This window comes from Lagenorhynchus albirostris, chromosome 12 (genome assembly GCF_949774975.1).
Source record: "Lagenorhynchus albirostris chromosome 12, mLagAlb1.1, whole genome shotgun sequence".
NCBI classification, from domain to species: domain Eukaryota; kingdom Metazoa; phylum Chordata; class Mammalia; order Artiodactyla; family Delphinidae; genus Lagenorhynchus; species Lagenorhynchus albirostris.
Window position 1 is genome coordinate 76,855,124 of NC_083106.1, and position 15,931 is coordinate 76,871,054.

Here is a 15,931-nt window from a genome sequence, read left to right on the forward strand (position 1 = left end):
ATAAATTCTGTAACGTTTTATTCTTCTTTCTATATATTTTGTTATCTCAAGTTCTTTTTATTTCTTTTTTATCATTACTGTCTTCATGTTAGAGAATTTTCCTGAAATATCTGGTGATCCTTGGCCATCTGCTCATATTAAATGGTAAGGCAGTGCAAGACTATTTGAAGTTGTTTATAGAGAACTAGTTAAACGTAAACTTTATTGTAGGATCATTTGGCAGGGCCTGTTATCAGGACCTTTAAGTAATTTCTCTTGAGCTAGGGGAAATCCTCCTTCTCCTAGGAATAGGGGTCAGAGATCTAATTATTCAGCAAGTTAACTTTCACTTGATCATCTTGTTTCAGTATTTATCCCTGAGTTCAAAGTCTTTATGGTTCAATTTCCAGAGAGCAAAGCTTTAGCTGTCTTCCAGGGTTGGGAGGGGCTCGTAGCCTGGGTGTTGGGAGAGGTATTGGGGATGGAGGTTTAACTACACAGTGTTTCAATCAATCTTTTATTTTAAGATTCATCTGTGGATCTTATTTTAAAAAATCACCAACTTTGGCTTTTAAAGGTAGTTGGTGCCTCAATTTTCTGAGCATTGCTGGGATCCTGCAGTCTGTTTCTGTATTTCCCTTATGCTGGCTTACGTTTTAATATTCTCTCATTTGTTACATCAGTTACCACTCATCCATCTGCTTTCCAGCCTCTAAAATATTGTTGCTGTGATCTTTTTATCCTCTTTCTCTTTGTGGTTTTAAAAAAATCTGCCTACTGTCATTTTAATGGGGTTTCAGGGGGGAGAGACACTAAATTCTATATTTTCAATCTGCTGTGTTTAAATGGATGCCTGTGTTCAAGATTTTAAGTCTACAAACGTCAAATGATCAAGACTAAATGTTGCTGTGGCAGCTACAGCTCAGTCCTTAGTTTATCTGCGTGATGGCAGGGTCTTTTTTTTAACCTTAACTACAGCAATAATTTTTGAGTTTTCATCAAGTATGATATTGATTTCTTAAATCTGAGTTGATATTTTAAAAATAAGGAAAATGTTCTTGATACTAAAAAAGACAAAGAGGGCTTATGAATCCCCTTGAAGTCTGTCCAGAGAACCCCAGGTGCTAAGCATCAAGTATTTTGTATACACAAACATACTCTTTGGTGTCACAGAGCAATCACTTCAAGATATGGAACATTTTAATGGAGGAAATACGTGTTTCTGAATTCCTTGCTTTATCTGCTGTTAAATCTAATACTTCTTACATAGAATAGGTCAATTTTGATAATGATAATTATTATGATAAAATTAATACCTTACATATGCTTCTTTTGCACAATAAAAAATACTTTTATGCAAATAATTTCATTGGTATGTAAACAGATAGACTTATGTTCAGTGTCTTTAAAAATGTTACTAATTTCTAATCATGGTTTAAATTACCTTCAGATCAGGATTATTAGCAAATTGTAAGCAAAATGTTAAGATCACACTTATTTTTCAAGTCAATAAAATTCTCCTTCTTTCTTCCCCCCACTCACCTTACTTCCTGCCACAGCTCTTTACTAGTACACAAGTATTTTCTTTAGGATTGGAGTAGGCATGGTAGGAGATTAAAAGCAAGAAGTTGAAACTATAGTCCAGTACTGATACAAGATTGATAAAGTGTATTTTTGGGTATAGTATTTGTGCTTATGGTTTGTCTTTATTTAATTTATGCTGATCTCTCAAATTAGATGAATTCTTTTAAAAGGATAGATTGGTTTGCCATGCTTGGCCATTAACACAGAGATAGTCTGGGAAAACTATATCAGAAGAAAGTAGGCTTGAGAATGAGTACAGGGGTCAACATGATCAACATTTGGTTTAGAGTTTGTGATTTTAACTAAGGTTATGAACCCTTAACTACCAGACCACTCACTGTCCTGGAATCCCAGGAAAATGTACTTAATTTTAACATCTGCTGGCAGTTTTTCATTTCCATGTTTATTTATCCTTTGGATAAATAACCAAACTAATTTCTTTGAATCAAAAGACCAGCATTGAAACATAGAATATTAATGGCATAGAAATCACAAAGGATTTCCTGAAACATACTTGGGGAGAACAAGCAGTGTGTGACTCCTGCTCAGTAGCCCAGAGATGCAGAAGTGAATTACTACTGCGCTCACCCAGGTCAGCAAGCATAAATGTGTTCTGGGGCTACTCAAGTGAAATATATTCATCAAAGTGCACATCTCTTCATTAATGGGTACAGCTGCAAAAGATGGGGGAGGGCACTGGTGTTAACTTTGCTGATGTTTTGTCAGAGGACAATAAACAACTGGTGACTCAGGAATACATGAGGTTGCACAAGGCAGGAAGTAAAGACCAGATTCTTGTAGTCCTAAAAATTAACTAACATGTTACATTCTTGTAGTGTATTGTGATACATCCCACATTTTCCCAGCTGCCTGGCGTTACATTATATCATGCACCATCATCTATTACTTAGGCCCTATTGGTGGGCATTTAAGTTATTTTTAAACTTTTAATAGTATTAGCAATACTGCTGTGATTAATCTTGGACAGCCATCATTTTGCAAATCAATGAATATACCTGCAGGATAAATTCCAACAGTGCAATTGCTGGGTCAGAGGATAGGTACAATTAGAATTGTGATAGATACTGAGCTGCCTTCCATACAGGGTGTGGCAATCTACCTTCTAGCAGTAGTGTGTCAAGCAAAGTGTATCAGTGATTTTGTCTTTGCCATTTTGATAGGTGAAAATTTAACTCAGAGTCATTTTTTTTATTATCATGAGAGGGATAGTCCACTTTTTCAGTAGAAAAGGAGCCATTTGTATTCACATTTTAGTGAACTGTCTCCTCATACAATTTGCCTGTTTTTCTATAGGGCTGTTGGGCTTCTTATTGATTTATAAAACGTAGATATAAATACAGATATATTAGTCATTTTTTAGTAATATGAATTATAAACATTTTTCTGCAATGTATTTTTGTTTATGGTGGCTTTAATTTGCAATATTTTAGATATTTAAAAGGTGGTTGAATTTATAAAACTTTTATTTTCTGGTTTCTTGGTTTGCATCATATTTAGAAAGACTCTGAAATATTGTTTCATCTTTGCATTCCTAGAATAAACCACAATTGATCACGGTGCATTCTTCCTTTACTGTGCTGATGGATTCTCTTTGCTAATAATATGCTTAGGATTTTTAAATTAATATTTATAAATAATAGTGGCCTATAGTTTTCTTTTTTGTGCAATCTTTGTTAAATTTTAGTATCAGTGTCCTGTTCGGTTCATAAAAAATCATGTTAAACTTTCCTTTTTTATGATCTGGAACAATTTAATAGTATTGTAATAATCTATTCTTTAAAGATGTGGTAACATTTCCTTGTGAATTCATCAGGGCTTTTTTGTTTTGTTTTGTTTTTTTGAGTGTTCTCTTTAACAGTTTTCTTTTTTTTTCTATGATCCTTGGTTTATCTAGATTTTCTCTTTTTCTGGAGTCTATTTTGGTAAATTTTACTGTCATAGAAAATTATCCATTTTATTCAATTTTTAAAATGTATTTGATGTGGACAAATTAGTCTCAAGATTATTTCAATTTCTTTTTTTTAACCTATGATTATTTTCCACTTATTATATTTTCTATATTTATGCTTTCTTCCAGCTCCTTTTTTTTCTTAGTTAAGTTGGCTAATGGTTTATTAGTTAATGGTTTATGGTTTATGATTGTCTCATTACCTCTTTCTTATCATTGTTTTGTATTCTTGCTTAATACAAGCATTATTTCATTATGTTTTAAAGCTTGTGGCAGAATGTTTTATTGTAATTTTCATATGCGCCCATGGCAGTAGTTTTTGGCGAATGCTCCTCATCTCCCCTATTTTTACTGTTCATCTCCTCACCCCCTTCCTGATATAATATCATGTGTATAAATTCTCTTCTGGTTCATTTTTGACTTTCCATCTGTGAAACAAGTGAATTTTTCTAGGTCCAGATTTTGCTGGAGGCCTATGTGGGAAAGGCATCAGGGCCTATTCCAGGTCTGAAAATTTTTCCTTAGAAGCCTAGTCTTTGTTCCCCTCCTTTATCCTCTCATTTCCTCTCTGTTTCCCTCCCCCCATTTCTTCCTACCTTCCTGCTTCCCTCCCTTCCTGTCCCACTGGCACAGGGACAGACTCTTTTCTACAAATTCGGTTTGTCTGTTTTATTTGTCATTTAGCCCTTCCTTTTCTGCTTTTTGGAGCAAAAGGAATGATTTTGTTACTAGTCTGTGTTTGCTGTGTCTCCTGTTTTTGACAAATGATCTCAGTTTTATACCTCAATGTGTGTCTGTCAATTTTATGTGTCAACTTGACTGGGCCATGAGGTGCCCAGGTATTTGATCAAACATTATTTGGGGTGTTTCTGTGGATGTTTTTGGATGGGATTAACTTTTAAATCAGGAGACTGATTAAAATAGTTTGCCCTCCTAATGTGGATGGGCCTCTTTCCATCAGTGGGAGGCCTGAACAGAAGAAAAAGGCTGACCCCACCCCATGTAAGAATTCTTGCCTGACTGTCTTTGGACACATACAGTAACATCTTTTTGGGTCTGGAGCCTGCTTGCCTTTGGAAGGGAGCTATACCATCACCTCTCCTGGTTCTCAGGTCTTTAGACTCAGAATGAAACTAAGCCAGTGGCTCTTTGGTCTCCAGCTTGCTTACCGACCCAGCACATCTTAAGACTTGTCTGCCTCCATAAATCCATGAGCCAATTCCCTGCAATACAACTCTTTATACATATATAAGCATAATAAAAATAATATGTTTATATATGTTATATTTATATACTTTTATATATGTAAAATATCCTACTGGTTCTGTTTCTCTGGAGAATTCTAATAAATGTGGTGTCATTTACCTGTGAGTAATGTACATTGCTGGTTATTTCTGAGCTTTTAAACAACAGATGTCCTCTCTTTCCTTCTGACTTTATTTTATCTTCTCTGGTTCCTCTCCTGCAACTATACCGTGGTTTAAATATTGGCTGTCTCGATTCTCCTCAAAGATGAATTATACATTTTTTTTCTTGTTATCTTAACGGGATTTAAATGATTTCTGGGAGGAGAAGAGGGAGCTGCCTACTTTATTCTTTGTTTAAAAACCAGAAGTTTAGATCCTGTTAAACTAGAGGTGTTATTATTCTGCTTATCACTTCTTAGGTTTGTTGACTAGTGCTCCATAATAGAGGAAGAAAAATTTGGAGCTCTTGGGGCAATTTGGAAAGAAAGAAATGAGAAATAGGATGGAGATGAAAGGGAATGGCTTGAGACTGGACCTAAGAAGAGCAAAACAACTGGTGAAAAATTACCGGTATAATCTTAAACGGACTTTTCAGGACAGCAATGTCCACTAGGCCATTTGAATTTGTGTTTATACTATGAAAATCCTTCCTGAGACACATCTTCTCTCTCAATCCTCAGTAAATTCTACTGGAATCATAAGAAATTTGATAAGCAAGTTTTCCCTCTCTTTCTCTTCTCTTTGGGGGAATGTGGTATGGTGTGTGTGTTTTGAATTGAGTAAAAGGCTGAGTTTCATGCCTGAGTCTTCTTGGTACAAAACAGAAATAGATTGTGCAGAAACAAACATCAAAGCAGAGGTGACAATGAACTAAGCTCTACCTAGTAGATATGTAGATGAATTGAGGAAGGTTAGGAACTTACAAAAAATGTGGAATAGCAGTTCTAGCTGATTACATCTAGATGTGAAAGGTTGGACGGAACTGAGTGGATATCTGAAAGAGACCTTTTATCCTAAATTGAGAATACGCATTTTTCTTTTGCCATTCATGTGTACTTTAGGATAAATGCTTTTGGGGGGACAAACACATAAATAAAACATGGCCCTATATTCAAGGAACTCATAGAAGTAAACCAAGCTTAGAATAGAACAATGGTTTGATATGTTCACTTCCTTTCTACTCCTGTTTAGCCAGCAGACTACTCACAGAAATGTGACCCTGCCTGTTGTCCCTATTTATGCATGACACAGGGGAATGTGTGTGTGTGTGTGTGTGTGTGTGTGTCTGTAGAGGTACCATATAAAAATAGGATACTTGGGGTACCCAAAGAAGGCTCAGATTATATAGTCAAGCTCTCTATTTTTCCTACCACTACCCCCATCTTTCAATCACCAAAAATGATATTTTTGAGATTGCTTAATTATGAGGAAAATATTCACAAATTATTAAGGAAAAAAGCTAGGTAAAAATTTGTGCATTTATTATGATCTGTGTAAAAATTATGTTTGAGCAAAAAAAAAAAAAAAAGTAGACAAAGGAAATGTCTTTTGGAGATGGTGCTTTAGATCAGGAGTTCCCAGCCCCCCGGGGCGACGGAGTGGTTAGGAACCGGGACGCACAGCAGGAGGTGCGCAGCAGACTACCGAGGGAAGCTTCATCTGCCGCTCCCCATCCACGGAAATGGTCCCGGGCGCCAAAAAGGTTGGGGACCACTGCTTTAGATGGTTTCTTTCTTAAAACTTTCTGTGTAGTCTAGATTTAAAGACTACTTACAAAATTTGATTTATTTTTTTTCTTAAATAGAATGACTATGGTGGCATGCATAAGCTGTGGAGGCCTGGTTGCCAGCAATTTAACACTCTTCCTTACTTGATATCTACACCAGATGATTTTTTTCTATCAATTCCATCTTAATATTTTACGCTTGTGAGACATAAACTTGCATGTTTTGCCTATATGTTAATTTAACTAGGAACAATGTTCAAGTTAAATATTTGTAAAATTTTATTTATTTATTTTTAAAGTTTTTTTTATCATGAAGTTTTTTTTTACAGCTTTATTAAGATAAAATTGACATATAACAATGTGTATATTTAAGGTGTACAGTATGATAATTGATACAAATATATATTGTGAAATGATTACATTTGTAAAACTTTAAGTTCAAATGATCTTTTTTCTCTGTAAGTTTTCATAAATATTTTTCTCTCAATCAAAGAATCAAGACTGATAGCATTTTACATCCTATAAAAATACAGTCACCCCACTGGTAAAAAATTAGTATAGAATTACATTATGTAACAGTGGTACCCAAATATTTAAAAGAATAAAATTAGAATTATTGAGGAACATTTTGGATGGGAAGTTAATGTTTGAACTTATCCAGTGTCTAAGCTAAGATTATTTTAGTGGAAAATAACAAACTCACTAAGGCAAGATTTAGCAAGGAAAGCAAATTTATTATAAGGATACAGGGGTGTCTCTCAAAACTCAAGGGCAGGGTGCAGGTCACGCTATTTTTGGATCTTGAACCAAGTCTTGGAGGACCATTAGGACACCTAACAGCTTGTTCCTCAAAAGAAGATCCTCTGTTTCTCTGGAGACACATGAACTCTCTCTCATCTCTGCCTCTCTCTGTACTTCTGTTTTGTTTTTTTCCACAGGCAGGCTTTTCCTATTTCTCTGTACACATGACCACCTTACCAGAGAACCGTTTACATCCTTGCTCAAGTGGACATCTCAGACTAATGAAAATATCAAAATTTCAAATCCAAATTCCTAGAAGAATATATTAGATGGGCCCAGCCTGAGACAAGTGTACAACTCTGGGTCAGTGATGCATGGCCATAAAGCAGGGTCACAGATTACTAATGTAGTTGCTAAAGGTCTGTATCTGAGGAAGGAGCAGTTCTTAGAGAAAACACTCTGATGGAATTGATTTCTCCCTTTTGTGTGCCTTCCCCAAATCTACTTAACATGTCTGTTATAGCACCTGTTAACACTGTTTCATTTGGTTTTTCCTTGTTTCTCTTCCTCACTCCTGCACCTTGAGGACAAGGACAGCTTGCTTAGGGTCCCTATCACCTAGCAGACATGAAATTAGGGACTAACAAGAGTTAATATTTATTTAGCACTTATTGTAGGCTAGGCATTAAAAAAATTTTTTTTAATTAACTTAATTCTTATAGCAGCCCTATGTAGAGAGAAATTCTAACGTTATTTTAAAAAATGATTAGATGGATGATGGTATCGACAGTGAGTCTTAGACAGGAACATAACACTGACTGTATAAATTTTTTGCTCTATCAAATACCCCATAACAATATCAGCTATAATATTTTTTTGGTCAACGTGCTTATACCTTTTTTTACCACTTGGTGTCAGAGTTGTACTATTTGAATATATTAGTGCATTTAGGAAAGCTTTGAGGTTTGTTTATGTGTTTTGATTTTTGCGCTCTGTTTTAAGACTTTCTTAGAACATAACTGTGTTCTTTGCAGAGTCACTGAGGAGAGAAAATATTGCTTTGTCTTCCTCTGATATTTTTAGGTTAAATTGAATTTGCTGCCAGATTGGAAGAGAAGGTTATTACCATAAGAAGTGCACACAGAGTTTAAGAGAGAATTCCTGGAGGCTCAAACAACTTTTTCTAACCTTTGTAGGAGGTGAGAGTTAGTCAGTCTCTCAGATTAACCCTCCACACAGAAACTAGTTGAATACCTCTTTCCCTTCCAAATGGAATCCAAGAGGACTTACCTCTCAAGGCTTATGACAAATTGATCTCTGACTGATGGATCAGAGAAGCAGGATAAATAATGGATGAAAGGATCCAGAATTTCAAGTATGAAAACAGTGGTAAATGATGATTAGAAGTAATTCATTAATTCATTCAACAAAGATTTATTGATCTGCTGTAATGTGCTAGGCCCTGCTTTGGGGAGATTTTCCTCACATCAGCTGACTATTCTTCTCAGCCCCCTCTGAGCTTTTGTCTATGCCAGCATTCCTCACACATCCTGCGTTTGACAAACACAGGGAGAAAATTACCTGTTATGGAGAGACTCAGTCCAGACACATTGCAGGGTAAAGAATCATCTTGGTACCTGAAAAACACAAAGTATTCTTTTTTTCTAAATTCCGGTAAAATATACATAACATAAAATTTACTCAGTTTTAACCATCAAGGTATTCTTAAGTATTTGCCTATTAGGATCAAAGTTTTTTGCTGTGAAATTTTAATGAAAGTGGAGTTCTAAAAATATGATTATTTGGTCATATTATGTCTTGTTTATATAAAAACGAATATGAAGAATTAGGAAGTAAGTACGGAAAAGAAAAAGAAAAAGGTGATTTCTATGATTACTTGAAAAGTGGAAATATGTAGGTTCTATGTTTTTTTAATATTTCTTTATTGACTTAAAAATATAATCTCAAGTTTCAAAATTCAAAAACATAGGATATATATACATATATATAAAAAACATAGAAGGAGATATATATATATATAAAACATAGAAGGATATATATACATATTTATATATATTTAGCATAGAAGGATATATATATATGCTTCTTCTCATCAGTGATCCCTAGCCACCCTCTTTCCCTTGCCAGAAACAACGGACTGTGTTAGTGCTTAAAAAATCTTTCCAGAGATATGTTACTCATATATATTCCAAAATGTATATATTCTCTATTCCCACATCCTGTTTACATTTATGGGACCACCTCTGCTCCTTACTTTTTTATAACTTAATAACAGTCTAGAATTCTCCATATCCTTACATAAAAAATTTTCTTATTCTTTCTTATGTCTTAATAGCATTTCATGGCTTGTCAGGCAAAATTGTGAAAGACTTTGAAATGGGAAAAGAAAGAAAGAAAGAAAGGAAAAAGATTACTGGCTGTCTTTTCAATGGAATACTAAGCATCCTTCAGTGAACCCTTTTATATTGGCTGATTCAGTAAGGGTCTGTGTCTTTCATTGTCTGTAACAGAGCTATTTTAAACACCATAAGATGGAGAAGACAAAGTAATGAACATGAATTTTGTCTGGTGGAAAGGCAACTGATTTCTTTCCCCATGCCCCACTCTTGGGCCCTTTCTTTGTATCTATTAACAAATTTATTTTAGTATTTTTGATGATATATCTCTATCTCTATCTCTATCATCTCTATCTGTTCTTTAGATTCTTCTTGGAACCATTTGTAACATCTTACTGGTTCCTTCATCAATCAATGAGTTAAATCTTTGGTATGTGTTAATTTTATATTTGTATGATAGTCATAATTTTACCTTTAAGAAAATAATTCTTAACAGTTTTGGTGGTCATCCACTGAACTGCCCAATGACAAAGCAAGGTCAACTGCATTGCTAGAAAAGTGCATTTCATGGTTTTGTTTTGGTAGGTCCTTTTCTTCTCTTGTGTTTCCCACTTAGAGAAGTTCCTTTAGCATTTGTTGTAGAGCTGGTTTGGTGGTGCTGAATTCTCTTAGCTTTTGCTTGTCTGTAAAGCTTTTGATTTCTCCATCAAATCTGAATGTGATCCTTGCTAGGTAGAGTAATCTTGGTTGTAGGTTCTTCCCTTTCATCACTTTAAATATATCATGCCACTCCCTTCTGGCTTGTAGAGTTTCTGCTGAGAAATCAGCTGTTAACCTTATGGGAGTTCCCTTGTATGTTATTTGTCATTTTTCCCTTGCTGCTTTCAATAATTTTTCTTTGTCTTTAATTTTTGCCAATTTGATTACTATGTGTCTTGGCATATTTCTCCTTGGGTTTATCCTGCCTGGGACTCTCTGCGCTTCCTGGACTTGGGTGGCTATTTCCTTTCCCATGTTAGGGAAGTTTTTGACTATAATCTCTTCAAATATTTTCTTGGGTCCTTTCTCTCTCTCTTCTCCTTCTGGGACCCCTATAATATGAATGTTGTTGCATTTAATGTTGTCCCAGAGGTCTCTTAGGCTGTCTTCATTTCTTTTCATTCTTTTTTCTTTATTCTGTTCCACAGCCGTGAATTCCACCATTCTGTCTTCCAGGTCACTTATCCGTTCTTCTGCCTCAGTTATTCTGCTATCCCTTCTAGTGTATTTTTCATTTCAGTTATTGTATTGTTCATCTCTGTTTGTTTGTTCTTTAATTCTTCTAGGTCTTTGTTAAACATTTCTTGCATCTTCTCAATCTTTGCCTTCATTCTTTTTCCGAGGTTCTGGATCATCTTCACTATCATTTTCCGAATTCTTTTTCTGGAAGGTTACCTATCTCCACTTTATTTAGTTGTTTTTCTGGGGTTTTATCCTGTTCCTTCATCTGGTACATAGCCCTCTGCCTTTTCATTTTGTCTATCTTTCTGTGAATGTGGTTTTCCTTCCACAGGCTTCAGGATTGTAGTTCTTCTTGCTTCTGCTGTCTGCCCTCTGGTGGATGAGACTATCTAAGAGGCTTGTGCAAGTTTCCTGATGGGAGGGACTGGTGGTGAGTAGTGCTGGCTGTTGCTCTGGTGGGCAGAGCTCAGTAAAACTTTAATCCACTTTTCTGCTGAGGGATGGGGCTGGGTACCCTCCCTGTTGGTTGTTTCGCCTGAGGCGATCCAGCACTGGAGCCTACCCAGCTCTTTGGTGGGGCTAATGGCAGATTCTGGGAGGACTCACGCCAAGGAGCACATCCCAGAACTTCTGCTGCCAGTGTCCTTGTCCCCACGGTGAGCCACAGCCACCCCCCGCCTCTGCAGGAGACCCTCCAACACTAGCAGGTAGGTCTAATTCAGTCTCCTATGGGGTCACTCTACTCTTGGACTCCCTCCAAGAGTGGAGTCTCTGTTTCCCCCAGTTCTGTCGAAGTCCTGCAATCACATCCCTCTAGCCTTCAAAGTCTGATTCTCTAGGAATTCCTCCTCCTGTTGCTGGGCCCCCAGGTTGGGAAGCCTGACGTGGGGCTCAGAACCTTCACTCCAGTGGGTGGTCTTCTGTGGTATAAGTGTTCTCCAGTCTGTGAGTCACCCACCCAGCAGTTATGGGATTTGATTTTACTGCGATTGCGCCCCTCCTACCGTCTCATTGTGGCTTCTCCTTTGCCTTTGGATGGGGTGTCCTTTTTGGCGAGTTCCAGTGTCTTCCTGTCGATGATTGTTCAGCAGTTAGTTGTGATTCCAGTGCTCTTGCAAGAGGGAGTGAGTGTACATCCTTCTACTCCGCCATCTTGAACCAATCTCCCATTTTATTATTATTTTCTGTTTGTGTCCTCTATTATTCCTCTTTTCTCCCTTGTCTGCCTTCTTTTTGATATTTGAATATTTAACAAAATTTTTATTTTATTTATCTATAGACTTTTTAGCTAGATCTTTTTGCATAAAAATGTTTTGGTGACTACTTGACATAAAAATGTAGAAACCATGAAGCTTTTTTATAAACCAATTAACTATCCCCTCTACCATTCTTTATGCTGTAAATGTCATATGTATTACATCTATGTGTATTTTAAACCCCAGAAGACAGTATTTAATATTTACTTTAAATAGTCATGTAGTTTTTAAGAGAGGAAAAATAGTCTTTTATATTTACCCATAGTAACAATTTCTAAAGCTCTTTATTTCTTCTTGAAGATTTGAGTTTCCATTCCATTTCACTTTTCTTTCAGCCTACAGAAGTTTTGGGTTTTTTTAAAGCATTTCTTATAGTGAATTTCTTTTAGTTTTCTATTGCATGAAAATGTCTTTATTTTGCCTTTATAGGTGAAAGACATTTTCACTGGATATAGAATTCTAAATTGACAGCTTACTTTTTCTTTCAGCACTTTAAAGATATTGTTTCACTGTCTTCTGATCAGTATAGTTTCTGGTGAGAATTCAGTGTATAGTCAAATGGTTGTCCCCCTATGGGCAATGTATCATTTTTCTCTGGCTGCTTTCAAGATCTCTTTAATGTTGCTTTCTAGCAGTTTGACTATGATGTGTACAGGTGTGGTTTTCTTTCTTTCTTTTTTTTTTGGCTGTGCAGTTTACAGGATCTTAGTTCCCCGACCACCTATTGAACCCAGGCTCCCCACAGTGGAAGCATGCAGTCCTAACCACTGGACCGCCAGGGAATTCCCAGGTGTGGTTTTCTTTGTATTTTTTCCTTCTGAGCATCTTGAATCTTACGTTTTTGTCTTTCACCAAATTTAGATGTTTTGGGCCATTATATTTCAAATAATTTTTTCTCCCTCTTTCCTTTTGGGACTCTGATACATGTATGTTAGACTTCTATTATTGTCCCACAGGTTTCCAAGACTCTGATAATCTAAAAAAAGCATTTTTTTTTCCTTTTTTGGCTGCACCATGTGGCTTTTGGGATCTTAGTTCCCTCCCCAGGGATTGAACCCGGGCCCTTGGCAGTGAAAGTGCGGAGTCCTAACCACTGGACTGCCAGGGAATTCCCTCAAAAAATATCTTAAAAAAATATTTTTGTCTTTTGGATACTTTCTATCGATCTATTTTCAAGTTCACTGGTTCTTCTGTCATATCCAATAGGCTGTTAAGCCTGTTCAGTGAGGTTTTATTTTCAAAATTGCATTTTTTTTAAGCTCAGGAATTTCCTTTTGGTTCTTTTTTATAGTTTCTATATTTTTTTCTGCTGAGATTCTTGATGTTTTCATTAATGCAAGCATATTTTCTCTTATTTCAATGAGCAGAGTTATAAAGTCTGCTCTAAAATCCATGTCTGCTAATTTCAACACCTAGATCATTTGGGGATTGGTCTTGGTTCATGGTCTTGTCTCTTGAAAATGGGTCACATTTCCCTGGTTCTTCATAAGTTGAGCATTTTGGATTGTACGTTGGACATTGTGGGTTGTTGCGTAGTGAAGGCTCTATATTATATTTCTCCAAAGAGTGGTGTTTTTTTGTTTTTTTTAAGTGAGAAGTTAACTTGGCTAATCTCAAACTGTAAAGACATTTTCTTGTGCAGCGGCTCAACTTTCTATTTTACCTTTAGCTGAGGTATTGGAGTCTGCTCCATTCGTATATGCCCAAGTTCAGAGACTTGGGCAAAGTTTATAAGCAGAATTCAGTGCTCTCCCTTTCTGGATCACATCTTTCTCCCCACCCTCTCAACTTTTCAGGATCTGTGGTTGCTCTAAATTCCTCTGATTCTTTAGTCCACAAAGACTGTTTTCTATTAGAGTATTAGGCATGCTCCTCAGTGCTAACTTCGGCCTGCCCGCGGGGCAAAATTTGTAATAATGGAAAACTCATTCTCTTCTGATCCTTCTCCCAAGTTTTGATTCTTCCAGAATCTGCTTGCTTACTTTCCAGTGACTTCACTTTCCAGGTTTTCTTGTTTGCTTTTTTTGTATGGAGTTTTTAGTTGTTGTTTGCGAAAGATCCTGATGGGATCTTACTTGGCCATCTGAGTCATATTCCACATGGTACCTTAGTGCGATTGAGTCTTTTTTCCCCAAATTGTAACCTGATAATTTTATTGACTTTTCTCATTCTTTATCTCACTTTTCCCACTCCCTCACACCTTCTTCCTAAATTACCCACATCAGTGTTTATCTCAGGGTCTAATTTAGGGGTGACACAAATTAAGACCCACTCACTCATTAAATCATTTGGTCATTCACACATTATTTAATTTAATCCCTCCAACAGCCATTAGAAGTACACTGTGAGAAGAGCTGCACTGTTATGTCTGTCTTACATGTGACTGATTTTTTAGTGAGATTGTATTATGCCTTTGATACTATATTCAATAAGTGGTAGAATATAACTTCAAAGCTAGAAGTGTGTGATTCTAAAATCTTACGGCACTGTGTGTTTCGGATTAGTTACTTTACCTCATCCTTGTTTTCTCATATGTAAAAAGGGGATAATAAAGTTTGTAACACACAGGATTATTGTGTTAGTTAAATGAGATATTGTGGATACGGGACCTAGTGCTTACAAAATATTAGATATTATATCAGTCAGCTTTCACTAGACGGCAAGCAATCTCAAATTTTCAGTGGTTTACAATAACAAATATTTATTTCTTTTCAGGTTTGTATTGTCAGCTACTGATTGGATGTTGTGATTTTACTCCAGACTACAAGCTGATTGTCCTCTACATATATCCTTATTTTGAGACCTAAGCTAAAGGAAAGCCTTATGTTTTTCTCATGGCAGAGGGCATAGGAGCTAGGAGAGTTCTGGAATCTTTCAATTCCTCAAAAACTTCTGTTTGGAAGCACTACATAGCAAACATTCCATTGGCCAAAGCAAGTCAGTTGTCTGAGCCCAAGTAAAAGGGACTGGGAAAAAATTTTATTCATGAAGAAAGAGGGAGTGAATAATTACAAACAAGAATACCATCTACCACAGGTATAACAGCCATTTTTGCTCCCATGGCATACAGTTACTATTTTCCAACAACTGGAGTAGAAGGTTAATCATAAAAATGGCAAGGGTACAAGGGAGTATTTTATTAAATGCCAAAAGAAAAAAAAGTTCAGACAAGAGATGCTGTGGACATTCAGAGAGAGTTAATCTGTGAACCACAAGGACTGGGAAAGGTGTCATGAATGAGAGGGGCCTTTAGCTGGGTCTTGAGAGATGATTAGGGTTTGGGTAAAAGTCATTCTAAGCAGTTGTAGCAGGATGAGCAAAGGGACAGAGGTGGACTATTTGGCCCTGTTACTGGGGTGTTTTTGGTGGGAGGGGAGTCACTGGAGGCAGGTTGGAGAGCCTGGATTTCAGGCAGAAGACAAAAGGGAGAACTTAGGAAATTGTGGGCAAGGTTCAGAATCATAAAGTTATTTTAGAAAGATTGACTTGGCTGTCCTACAGAAGGGAAAATGGGTGTCAGCGAGGATTTCTCCAGCATGATACACAGTGGCCATTCTTCTCTCTTCAAAGTTGCACACTGGCTCTGTGAAACAAATCTATGACAAAAATGTGGTGAGCATGACAAATATTTCCTCAATGCAGACTTGACTCCCACTAGTAAGAAAACGAAAATTGTCTGACTTGTTTTTCTCTGAATCTTCTGTCTGACCAAATAAAGAGCACGCTTTGGTAGGAGACAGTAATTCCCACACAAAAATATAATTCAAGTAATGTATTAGATAGGCTGGGTGTACAACGAAGCATTGCAAACTGGATGAAAATATTTGTGCACTGTCATTTTATTTTGCTTT

The 15,931-nt window shown here is 36.4% G+C and overlaps 1 long non-coding RNA gene across 1 annotated transcript in view; it reads right to left on the reverse strand.

The window, feature by feature from the left end:
- Positions 1-15,931, reverse strand: part of LOC132530851 (uncharacterized) — a 67,562-nt gene that overhangs the window by 15,040 nt on the left and 36,591 nt on the right. Inside the window, exon 2 of the long non-coding RNA XR_009543923.1 lies at positions 8,828-8,883. This is a non-coding gene — a long non-coding RNA (uncharacterized LOC132530851). The remainder of the gene's footprint in view (positions 1-8,827; positions 8,884-15,931) is intronic.